Below are 11192 nucleotides of genomic sequence, written 5' to 3'. Positions count from 1 at the left end.
GCAATATTGATGAATGTTGATTTATTTATATTTAATGCCAGCCTCATTTGATACGTGCATTGTAGGCATTTTCAAACCTATTTTTCATGCATTCGTGCAAGAGTTATCTGCTCATAAAGCCCTTGCTTGAAAGGAATTTACCACTTCTTTTTCAATTTTATTGACTTACAAATAGTAGGTCATACATCCATAAGTTTTTATCTGAAGACGGGGGAAAATATATATGCCAATGATTTTTGATGACAGTCAAAACATGGTGGTGTATTGAAAGGCTTTATACACTGTATTTTATGTGCATTAATATTCATGCTTTTATTTTCAATATATTTAATTGTGACATTCATCTGAATGGTTTTCAATTGTGAGTTTACATTGTCTTAAGGAACTTTACATCCCTTAATTGAAACTATCAAATGCGCAAGGAACAAAAATACAATCTTCTTGGAGTTGAAAATACTTGTGCCCATAAACATCACCTGTTCAAATCCATCAAGATATCATTAAATTTTGGTATCTAACAGCTCCCTAATCAGAAAAAAATATTCGTTCCATAATGAAATTAAAATACCCTCTATGATGACAGAGAATTAGAGCTAGCATTGTTAAAAAAAAAAAAAAGAAGAAGAAGAAAGAAAGAAAAACCCAGCTGGGAGTTGCAGGTTTTCATGAGCTGCAGAGTCAGCCCATTGGACGTGAGCGGTTTTGTTTTCTGTTTCACAGCCCTACGTCCAGAAATTTGACTTTTTTTTTTTTTGACAGAGATAGAGACAGCCAGCAAGAGAGGGAACACAGGCAGGGGGAGTGGGAGAGGAAGAAGCAGGCTCGTAGCGGAAGAGCCTGAAGTGGGGCTCGATCCCATAACGCCGGGATCACGCCCCGAGCTGGAGGCAGACGCTCAACGNGAGGCAGACGCTCGATGACTGTGCCAACTAGGTGCCCCAGAAATTTGACTTTGAAGATTAAAAACAGGGGCAGGGGGATCATGGACCAGTACTGTAATTTTTGTAGTTTTGCATATGTGTGTGTGTATGTGTATACATTTGTTTATTTGCGTGAACTGAAACTATAGGAAATAGCCTCATGGCTTTAGAACTGTAATTGGACCCAAATCTCTAAGAAATGTATGTCTACGTAGTCTGGNGTAGCGGAAGAGCCTGAAGTGGGGCTCGATCCCATAACGCCGGGATCACGCCCCGAGCTGGAGGCAGACGCTCAACGACTGCGCCAACTAGGCGCCCCCAGAAATTTGACTTTGAAGATTAAAAACAAGGGCAGGGGGATCATGGACCAGTACTGTAATTTTTGTAGTTTTGCATATGTGTGTATATATGTGTATACATTTGTTTATTTGCGTGAACTGAAACTATCGGAAATAGCCTCATGGCTTTAGAACTGTAATTGGACCCAAATCTCTAAGAAATGTATGTCTACGTAGTCTGGGCTAGAAATGACACTGTTTTCTCCTTTGAATACCTTTTCTAGAAACAGTTGCATGACAATGATCTCCTTAGGGTACTACTGAAAAATCTCCAAATAGAAATTCAAACTTTTCATGCACAAAAGTGTTACACGGGTGAATCTGGAAAATGTTTTCATGTTGCTAAGTGGCTTGATATCAACACTCATATTGGTTGGGATGGTTCAACTTCATGTACATGGTACCTGACTCCACCTGGCCAAAACAATACTGACATGTACTATTGAAGGAAGAGAGAGATCAGAAGTGGGGCTGGCTTCCTGCTTGGTTGCTTTAGTACTTTTAGTACTGAGCTTGGTTGTTCAGTACTGTTCTAAGGATGCAGGGTGGTCCTTTTTCGACTGTGCCCTCACAGATTGGGCTTCCTGTAAAGGTTAGGCTCTAATGGTCTTCAGATGGCTGAGGCAGCAGCAGAGCACACTGTTTCCTTGTTCCCTCCAGGAGGAGAAAAGGGGAACATTGGGTCTTTTCATCAGTCTGATTGACTCAAGTGAAGACATGTGGCCCTCTGTGCCTGGAATACAGCTGTGGGTCCAGGGATATGCACAGATCGGCCTTCAGTCACCTGGGTACTACCCAGGAGTTCAAGATGAATCCAGTCACTGTTGAGTCTCGTTGGCTGCTTGTGGGAATGAGGAAGCTTTGAACAACTGGCGTTGTGATCAGAAGCAGGAAGGGGGGATGGGAGCATGGGTATTGACTAGGTAGTTTCCACCTCCTGCTCTCCCGTACGAAGGATGCACCGCAGACTGATCTGACGTCATGGTCACTCTAGTCCTTGTCCTCACTGGGCAGCCCAGTGCCATATTGCTTGTTTGGAATGGTGTATGGAACATCAGATGTATACCTGATTGCATTGGCTTGACCACCATACCTCTCATGAACAGTGAGAAGTGCAGCTGGCGAGGTCACAGCTTCACTGGAGGCCTTGCATTAGAGGTCAAAACCCAAAAATGGCCAGATGCCATCCCTCCCTGGTGCCACCAACCACAGCTGGCCCATGCTTCCCTGTAGGGGATTTAGGAGACAATCAGCCATAGGTACTCACCCTGCTGCGACCCCAGGAAGCAAGAGGGAAACTGAGTGAGAACAAGGAAGAGAGTCAAGAGGTCACAGGATAAATGAGAGAAGTGAAGTCTGCTCATCTACAGCCTCCAACTCCACGAGTCAGACCACTTTACAAATGTTGAGGCAGCCCGTACTGTCTACGCATATGCTATATTGAAAAGGATCGATGTGGTTTCCACCCTGCTCACAACTCACAACCCATGGCTCTTATAGTCACTGCTTCTTATCTAGTGCCCCATCTATGACTCACATAATGCCAACTTTTCGGCACCCTCAAAAGAGATATAAAGGTTACATGGAAGTACATAGCCATTCCAGTCCAATTATATTAAAGCCATGGCAGCACATCATCTTGAACGCATGCAGACTTTGATCCTGTCAAGCTCATTTTATTAAAATCTTTTTTTAAAGATTTTATTTAATTTGAGAGACAGAGAGAGAGCGTGAGCATGATCAGGGAGAGGGGCAGAGAGAGAAGCAGACTTCCCGCTGAGCAGGGTTCCCCACACAGGGCTCAATCCCTGGACCCTGCGATCATGACCTGAGCTGAAGGCAGATGCTTAACCGACCGACCGAGCCACCCAGGCACCGCAAGCTCATTTTAGAAGAACAATTACTTGGTTTAACGTTGTAGAAGATGTTACTTGCCAGTTGGGAGGCTGTTAACTCCCCACCTGACTCAAACATAGTCAACTGAGAGTCACAACTATATAAAAAGCTATTGTTCTCTCTCTAACATTGATAGGGAAAAGAACATATTTTCATGAGAAATTCCAACATGGTTTGTCTAGATCCACACTGCAAATAGAAAAGAACTGAAAACATTTTCTTTATTGTATAAAAATTGGGGGTGTTCAGCATACCCCCATGCTTCTCCCTACCACACCCATAGCCCACACTCCCATCCAATTTCCCCCTTCTGGTCCCACCCCCACGAATGACACACACATAGCCAGCTGACCTTTGTTTGCTCCCATCCTTACTGACAAGGTCCTGCGTGGGCAGCACCAAGTTTTGTGCTTGGAATAGAGTAGTGAACATCTCAACGGGGTCACATCACTAATTTTCTAAGAGTGAGGAGAAAACAGATGGAAGGGTGGTTGACAGCTCCTCGTATTTGGGGCAACACCTCTCCTTACTAATGGGCAGAAGATGAGTTGAAATCTGTGTTCTAGCTGCCATATAGCACCACACACATTCAAGGCACTGACTTAGTTCCCCCACCCTACTATTTTGTGCCTAGGAGGCACCCACTATCCTGGGACTTGCCCATTACTTTACATTGTGTCTTTTCCATTCATCATTTTTCACGTGTCCCTTACCTCACAACAACATTATGGAACAGCCACTAAAAATATGTTGAAATGGGCTGAATTGTGCCCCCTCCCAAAGTTCATATGTTGATGTCCTACACCCCAAGATGTCAGAATGGGACTGTATTTGGAGACAGGGTCTTTAAACTGGTGATTAAGGTAAACTGAGGTCATTAGGGTGGGCTCTAATCCAGTCCTCATAAGAAGAGAAGATTAGGACAAAGACACGCCTACAGAAGGAGCACATAAGGACGCGAGAAGAACATGGCATCTGCACTCCAAGGAAAGAGTCCTCAGGAGAAACCAGTCCTGCCCACACCTGGATCTTGGACTTCCAGCCTCCAGGACTGTGACAAATAAATTTCTGTTGTTGAAGCCGCCCAGTGTGTGCCACTTTGTTATGGCACCTTAAGCAGACTAATACGGATACTTACGGAATTGCTTCGGTCATGGCAAATCTGTAAGTGAAAGTGCCCCTTCTTGCCCATTTCATTTGGTGGCTGGCAGCAGCCGAGTGCCATTAGGTCCTGTGACCATAGAACGAAGCACTGTTAACTACCTTGTTGCCACTTCCCTCCAGCAAAGTGTATTTCTCTAGTACCATTCTTCCTGTCTTCCTGGACTGACCCATACGTTTCCCCTTGCATCTCTGCTTAGACTAGCTGTTCAGTGTCGCCTGCCCTGACTCCATTGTCTTGCCCCTGGGTTAATTGAAACCTCTCATTGTTGTGATTAGCCAGAGCAATTTGACAAGAGTGTAAAAAAGCCAGATTTTTTTTTTTAACAGTCGTATATGGTACCTTGCCAATAATGTGAAACTTCTTGTCTCTGTTGAGGTGCCTTTGCTCAGTAACACACATTTATGGATTTCACCTTGGATCAAAAGTGAGCTATATATCCTCCTCCTTCAAAAGATATATGTAATCCTTCCACTTTGGAAAAGAAGCGTGAAAAGGTTCTCTTAGGATAGATGGGCTCAGAGAAATCAGCAAAAATTTTAGACGACACCTGCATATGTGGTTGTTTCTGCAGTGAAGGTTTATTCAATTGATAGTAGGCAGCATTTGAGAGAACTCTCGAAACTGGCACTGTTAGATGTTGGCTCATGGCCACAGTTGCATCTCAGTGAAGCAAGGTCAGGTGGGAGACCTGCTGGGAACCAATGATGTGGGTGCAGGGCTGGCATGGGAGGATGAGCTGAAGCAAGTCTGCTGGGATGGTTTTGGCATGAGAATCTTTGCAAGTTAAACACAGCATGTCACACTAATGCATGGTTGGGGCAACATGGATGCCTGAGGGAATGGAGGAAGGGGTTTCCAGAAAACCAATGAAAACATGAATTCAATCTCCAGCTGGTAAACATTGGCAAGATAATCAGCTTTTCTGAGGAAAGGCTGGAAAAGTTTAGGTATCAAAATCCCAGTTGTGTAAATAAAGTTGTAGATCAGAGCTCAGTCCTAGAGGAGAGAGACTCTCAGGTTTCCATGTCGGGCACATTAGGGTTTCCCAACCTGGGCCTTAGTGACATTTGGACAAGATCATTTTTTGTTGCATGGTGGGGATGGGGGACTGTCTTGTGCATGTTGGGATGTTGGGCAGTATCCTTGGCCTCTACCTGCCAGATGCCAGTTGCACTCATCACCAGTTGTGGAGACCAAAAATGTCTCTAGATGTTTCCAAATGTCCCCCAAAGTGGGAGAGGGAGAATACATCATCCACAATGAAGAAACACTGAGGTATAATGGAAAGAGTGGGTGCCATGCAGAATCTCAGCACCGCGGGCAAGACCAGGGAAAGTGAATTTGTGTCGTGTCCAATTCCCAAATGCCATGGTGGAGCTGGATTTCCGACACACTGTATTAGAAGGATTTGAGACCAAGCTTTGGGGGAAAGAACTGAATGACCAATTAATGATGTGCAAGTGAAACAAAGGATAAGAAGATGATAGGACTTCTGCTGCCCTCTATTTGTCCCTCCAGGACCCTGACAGGTCAGGGAAGGGATGCTTTGACTCTCTAGGCCTCAGATCATGGGTCCGCTTTCCAACAGGACTGAACACCTTTTCCTGTAAACAGGGGACACTGAGCATACTGATTTTTCCCTTTCATTATGCTAGTATGGCCTGGGCTGGCTGGGGCCATCGGAAGGTCTAACTGGACAGAAAAAATACACACTTATAGCCCAAAGAGGTTATGTAACATAGATCCCCAATTCAGTACAAGAATGAGCAATCTGTTCTCTAAGATCCTAAAGACTTAAGGGGGAGACTGACACACAGTAGTTCACAACTTCAGCAGAAACATCTGCTCAGTGAGTTGTGCCTGGTCTACCCTCCCTTTCACATTTGACTACATGATATGGCCCCCATCATGTATACTGATATCTGATGATGTAAAACAATTAAGCAAAAGCAACTATTTGCTTACCTAAAAAATCTGAAGTTTTTATAGTCAGAAGTGCTAAATCAATTTTCAAAGTTGGCATTGTATATTTATCACTTATGCCTAATGGTCTTTCTATGATGAATTGATGCAAGTGCTATGCACTGGAGAATGATCACAAATTACCTTTTTAAATAGGGGGAAGGCTAAAATGACAAGCTTGCTTTCCCTGGGGTTTAAAGATGGAGTTCTCTCTTAGAGCATTTTGAACTTGGAAAACCTCTGAAAGTTCGGGGTTAATCCCAACTGCAAGACACCTATTCACCAAGGAGTTAAGGATCAGGAAAATCAGGCCCACATGGATAAAGTGATGTGTCCACAGCTTCACAGCAGGGAATTTTCACTGTATCCCCATGACGGTAACCCTTTGCTGCCTTCCACAATCACTTTTCTTACATCTGCATTTTATACATCAAACTCAGTCTGGCAGAACCTTGGCGTACCTTAACAATCACTGAACAGTGCATAAAAAATGTAGAGAGAAGCCTTGCTTAGAAAACACTTCAGGTGTAAATGGAATTTTGGAAAATGGAAGTTTCAGTGAATGGCATTAATGTATAGAGCAGACCAAGAGAAGGCTAGCAGCTAGCAGAGTGCATAGGCCAGTGTGTAAGTGAACCCTGAATACACCCTCAAAGAAGAGCTCGCCATGGCCTAATTATGGCTGATAAGAAAAAAATAACAACGATGAGAGGGACAGTTATAGTAGCTGAGCAGTGATCAGTGCCTTCCTCCTTGGAGTAGTATCTGAAGAAATCATCCCAGTGCATATCTCCCTAGCATGCAAACTGGAATCACACAGCCACAGAAGGGAGCCTTTTATACCTGGGCAAATTTACTGTGTTTTATTCAATTGCTTCTGAAGGCGTTGCTTAGATTCCAGTGCTACCCAGTAGTGAAGGACTATAGTACAATCATGTGAGTCACAGTAGAATAGAACAGGGTATTGTCATTATTTAATAATTCACACACAGCTGGAGCAGGCTAGTTCATGTCACAGAAGTAGGCTACAATATAATGTTGTTTTGAAACATTTGTAAAGCAATCAGTGTAATCCACAATATTATCAAACTACAAAAAAAAAAAAAAGACCTTCTCAGTAAATGTAGAAAGGAATTTTTTAAAACGCTACCTCCAGTACTGATTAAAACCCTGCAGCAAACTAGAAACACAAAGGAAGTTCCTTAGTCTGATAAAGGGCATCTTCTAAAAACCTAAAGTTAACATCATGGTAAATGGTAGAACTGAATACTTCCCCCTTAAGTTTAGGACCAAGATTGTTTGCTTTTACTTCTTCTATTCAGCATCATACTGTAGATTTGAACCAGTGCAATAAAAAATAAAAATAAATAAAAGGCACCTGGTCAGAAAGGAAGAAGTGAAACTGTCTCTGTGCACAGAGCAAAAATCCGATGGAATATGCAAATAGTTACTAGAACTCTTAAATGAGGTTAGCAGAGGTCTTTATAAAAAAAAAAAATCAACTACATATATTAGTAATGAACCGTCAAAAATTTAAATTAAAAACCAATACACTATACAGTAGCATCAAAAATATGAAATATTTGGAGAAAAGATCCATAAAACCTGTGCACTGAAAACTATAAAACATTCTTGAGAGAAATATGAGAACTAAATAAATGAAGAGATATGCATTGTTCATAGGTTGGAAGACTCAATATTGTTAGCTGCCAGTCCTCCCGAATTGATCTATACATTCAGCACAATCCCAATCAAAATTATTAAGATTTTGGCTTTTTTTCCTAAAAATTTTCCACCTGATCCTAAACTTGTAGGGAAATTCAAAAGACCCAGAATAGCCAAACCACTTTGAAAAACAAAAAACAAAGTTGGAAAACTAACACTACCAGATTTCAAGATGTATTATAAAGTTGCAATAATCAAGAGAGTGTCGTATTGGCATTAAGATAGACGAGTAGATCAACAGAATAGAAAAGACTCACATTATATGGACAACTGCTTTTGGCAAAGATACAAAAACAATTCAGGGGGAGAAACAGTAGTCTTTTCAACAGATGATACTAGAACAGTTGGATATCCTTATAAAAAGGAAATGAACTTTGATCCATGCCTGCAAACAATACATACAAACAAATGCATGCTAATATTAACTCAAAATGGATGATAGACTTACATGTGAAACCTAATACCAGAGCACTTTGAGAAGGAAATACAGGGCAAAATCTTTGAGACCCAAAAGCATGATCTACCTTCTGCGTCAGTTAGGGGTCGGTTTCAAATTATTGTTTTTTTTAAATCGTGTCATTTTTCCTGCATCTTTGCATGCCTACCAATTCATGATTAGATGCTAGACATTGTGTTTTTAACTTTTTAGATATTAGATATTTTGTATTCTTGTAAGTATTCTTGAGCTATACTATTTTCCAATAAGTTCCTTAGAAACAATTTGCAACTTTAGGGTCTTGCTTTTAGATTTGTTCGAAAGCTGCAGAGCAATGCTCAGTGTAGGTTTATTTATTCCCCGCAGCTAAGGCAAGACCTTTCTGCACCCAGTGCCTTAAGAATTATGTCTTTTTGTGGCTGGTAGAATCAGGTACTCTTCCCAGCCCTGTGTGAACACCAAGCACTATTCCTTTAATCATTTCAGGTGATTCTTTCCTTGGCCTCACATAGTGTTCTCACACGTATGCACTGATTGGAACTACTGAATCCTCAAGGGGACCCTCTGAAGATTTCTGGGGTGCTCCCTTTTTGCACAGCTCTCTCCCCTCTGGTACTCTCTTCCACTGACTGTTAGCACCTTGGTCTCCCTGGACTTTCCAGTCCCTCTCCTCCACTCAGAGATTTGCTCAAGGCCTGCCTCAGTTTCCCCTGTCTGCACTGCATCCTGGGAACTCTTTCAAGATCAAAGCAGTGAACTTCAGCAATCGTAGCACGCATCTTGTTTGTATCTGTCCCTCAGGATTCACTATCCATCGCTATCTCATATCCAGGGTCATGTTTCATATATTTTGTTTGTTTTTCTGTAGGTTTTTGGTGGGAGAGTTAATCCAGTCCTTGTTATTGTTTCTTGGGTGGAAGTTCTTCCATTGCTCCTATTTAATTCCCCAGAAACAATGGTACATGATGAATACCCTCCCTTAAAAGGGGAAGAAATCAAATAACACATCTCAGATGTCTCAGAAACATTAGGGAGAACTCTAAAATAAGCATGTCCTGTGTCACCTTTACGCTCAGGACTTCCCTAGCTATGGATAAAACATTTGTAGACTTTGAGGCTTGCCTTTCCAGATACGATTCAGCCCAGATTCATGAACCAGTAGGGGGAGTTTTTCCTTTATCACAGGACCAACAGAAGGACGGTAGAAGACTGTGCCAGAGTTGAGACGGTGCCCACAGTCCAATGTGTTAATGATGTGGATGGCATGGATTTGGAATGATGATGATAAACCAAAGGATGCTGGCAAAGACAGGAGAGAACATGATTTTACAGGTGCATGAGAAACCCCTTTGGGCAGAGAATCCTGCAATCCTTAATTCTGCAATTACTTTTACATAAGATCAGCCCTATTATAGTGCTCTGAAAATTAGGGAGCAGCGCCTTGTTCACTGACCTCTAGGAGTTGGCAAGTATCAAAAAGGGAAGCATTACAGGCATTTTGTGCATGCACTGTTGCCGTGAATGTCTCTGAAATAATACCCAGCTGTTGCTGATTCTGCCCTCAGTACTAATATGCACATCTGCACCTAGAGCTATATTTCTGACAATCTGAGCGTAAAATTGAGGTCTATGATGAAAATCATAAAGACATCGTTAAACACATAGCTGAGAGCCCCACCCATAAAAGATGAGATGTGTATAATTTTAAGCAAGTTTGCAAATTTGTTTACCTTAGACATTGCCGACACAAAGGGTTCATCCGTGGTTCATGACTGTACTACAGACCACACCTCCCCTGGCACTGTTGAGTAAGTGGGATGGCAATAGGATAAGAAATAAGGAGGTACAGAGGGCTTAAAGGCATTTGGCAGAGGAGAGGGGGTGAACACTGCATTTGTTTTCTGTCCTTGAGGGTTTCTAGTCTATAACACAAACCCTTCTACCTGATTATATTTCTAGTTTGCTAAACAATGAGATCCCAGTCCAGGTGGCCCGTCGCATTGACTTTTCTGCCTTATGAGTTCGCACCAATAACAGCAAAACTAATGTTTGCATACAGCTGCCATTGAAATAAAAGGCATTACTTTTATAATAAAAGGGCACTTATCTGAGCAGAATACCATTTGCAGCTAGAAAAGACGAACTGCTGGCAGTGGCAGAAGCAGGAGGCCCTCAGAGCCTCTCCAGGCACCCCTGTGTACTTGAGAACTTTCTAGACATGGTGAAGGTCAGGAGAGGAGCCAGGAAGGCCCAGCCTTGGCAACCTCAGCAGACACATCATGTGGGATGGCTGTGTGGTTTCCCAAAAGCCATCAGGCTTCTGCTCAAAATGGCTCTGGGCCACTTTTCCTGGCCAGTCCTAGCTGGTGGTATGATTGCACATCCAATTGCTAATACACAGGGATGTCTGAGCTCTCCAGCTCCAGGCTGGATTTTAGGCACTTGGGGTTTCTCATTAGCTTTGCTACATTGGCTGGCACCTGGGGATGAATGGAGGCGGTATCACACATTCTGCCCATGCAGGGCTCGATCCCAGGACCCTGGTATCATGACCTGAGCCGAAGGCAGAGGCTTCACCAACTGAGCCACCCAGGCATCCCAGTAAAGGCTGTTCTAGCAGCGGGCAACACAGAACTGACATGCAGTCTGCCCAGCCTTGTTGTCCCCACTGCACTGCGTTATGCAGGCCTGAGAAGGGAGTTTGGCCAGAATATCCCAGGGAGCCCCAGCAGTGGCCTTTGGAAAGGCCT

The sequence above is a fragment of the Ailuropoda melanoleuca genome, chromosome X (genome assembly GCF_002007445.2).
Source record: "Ailuropoda melanoleuca isolate Jingjing chromosome X, ASM200744v2, whole genome shotgun sequence".
Taxonomy (NCBI): domain Eukaryota; kingdom Metazoa; phylum Chordata; class Mammalia; order Carnivora; family Ursidae; genus Ailuropoda; species Ailuropoda melanoleuca.
The sequence above is the reverse complement of the archived record's forward strand: the minus strand, read 5'-3'. Positions refer to the sequence as shown.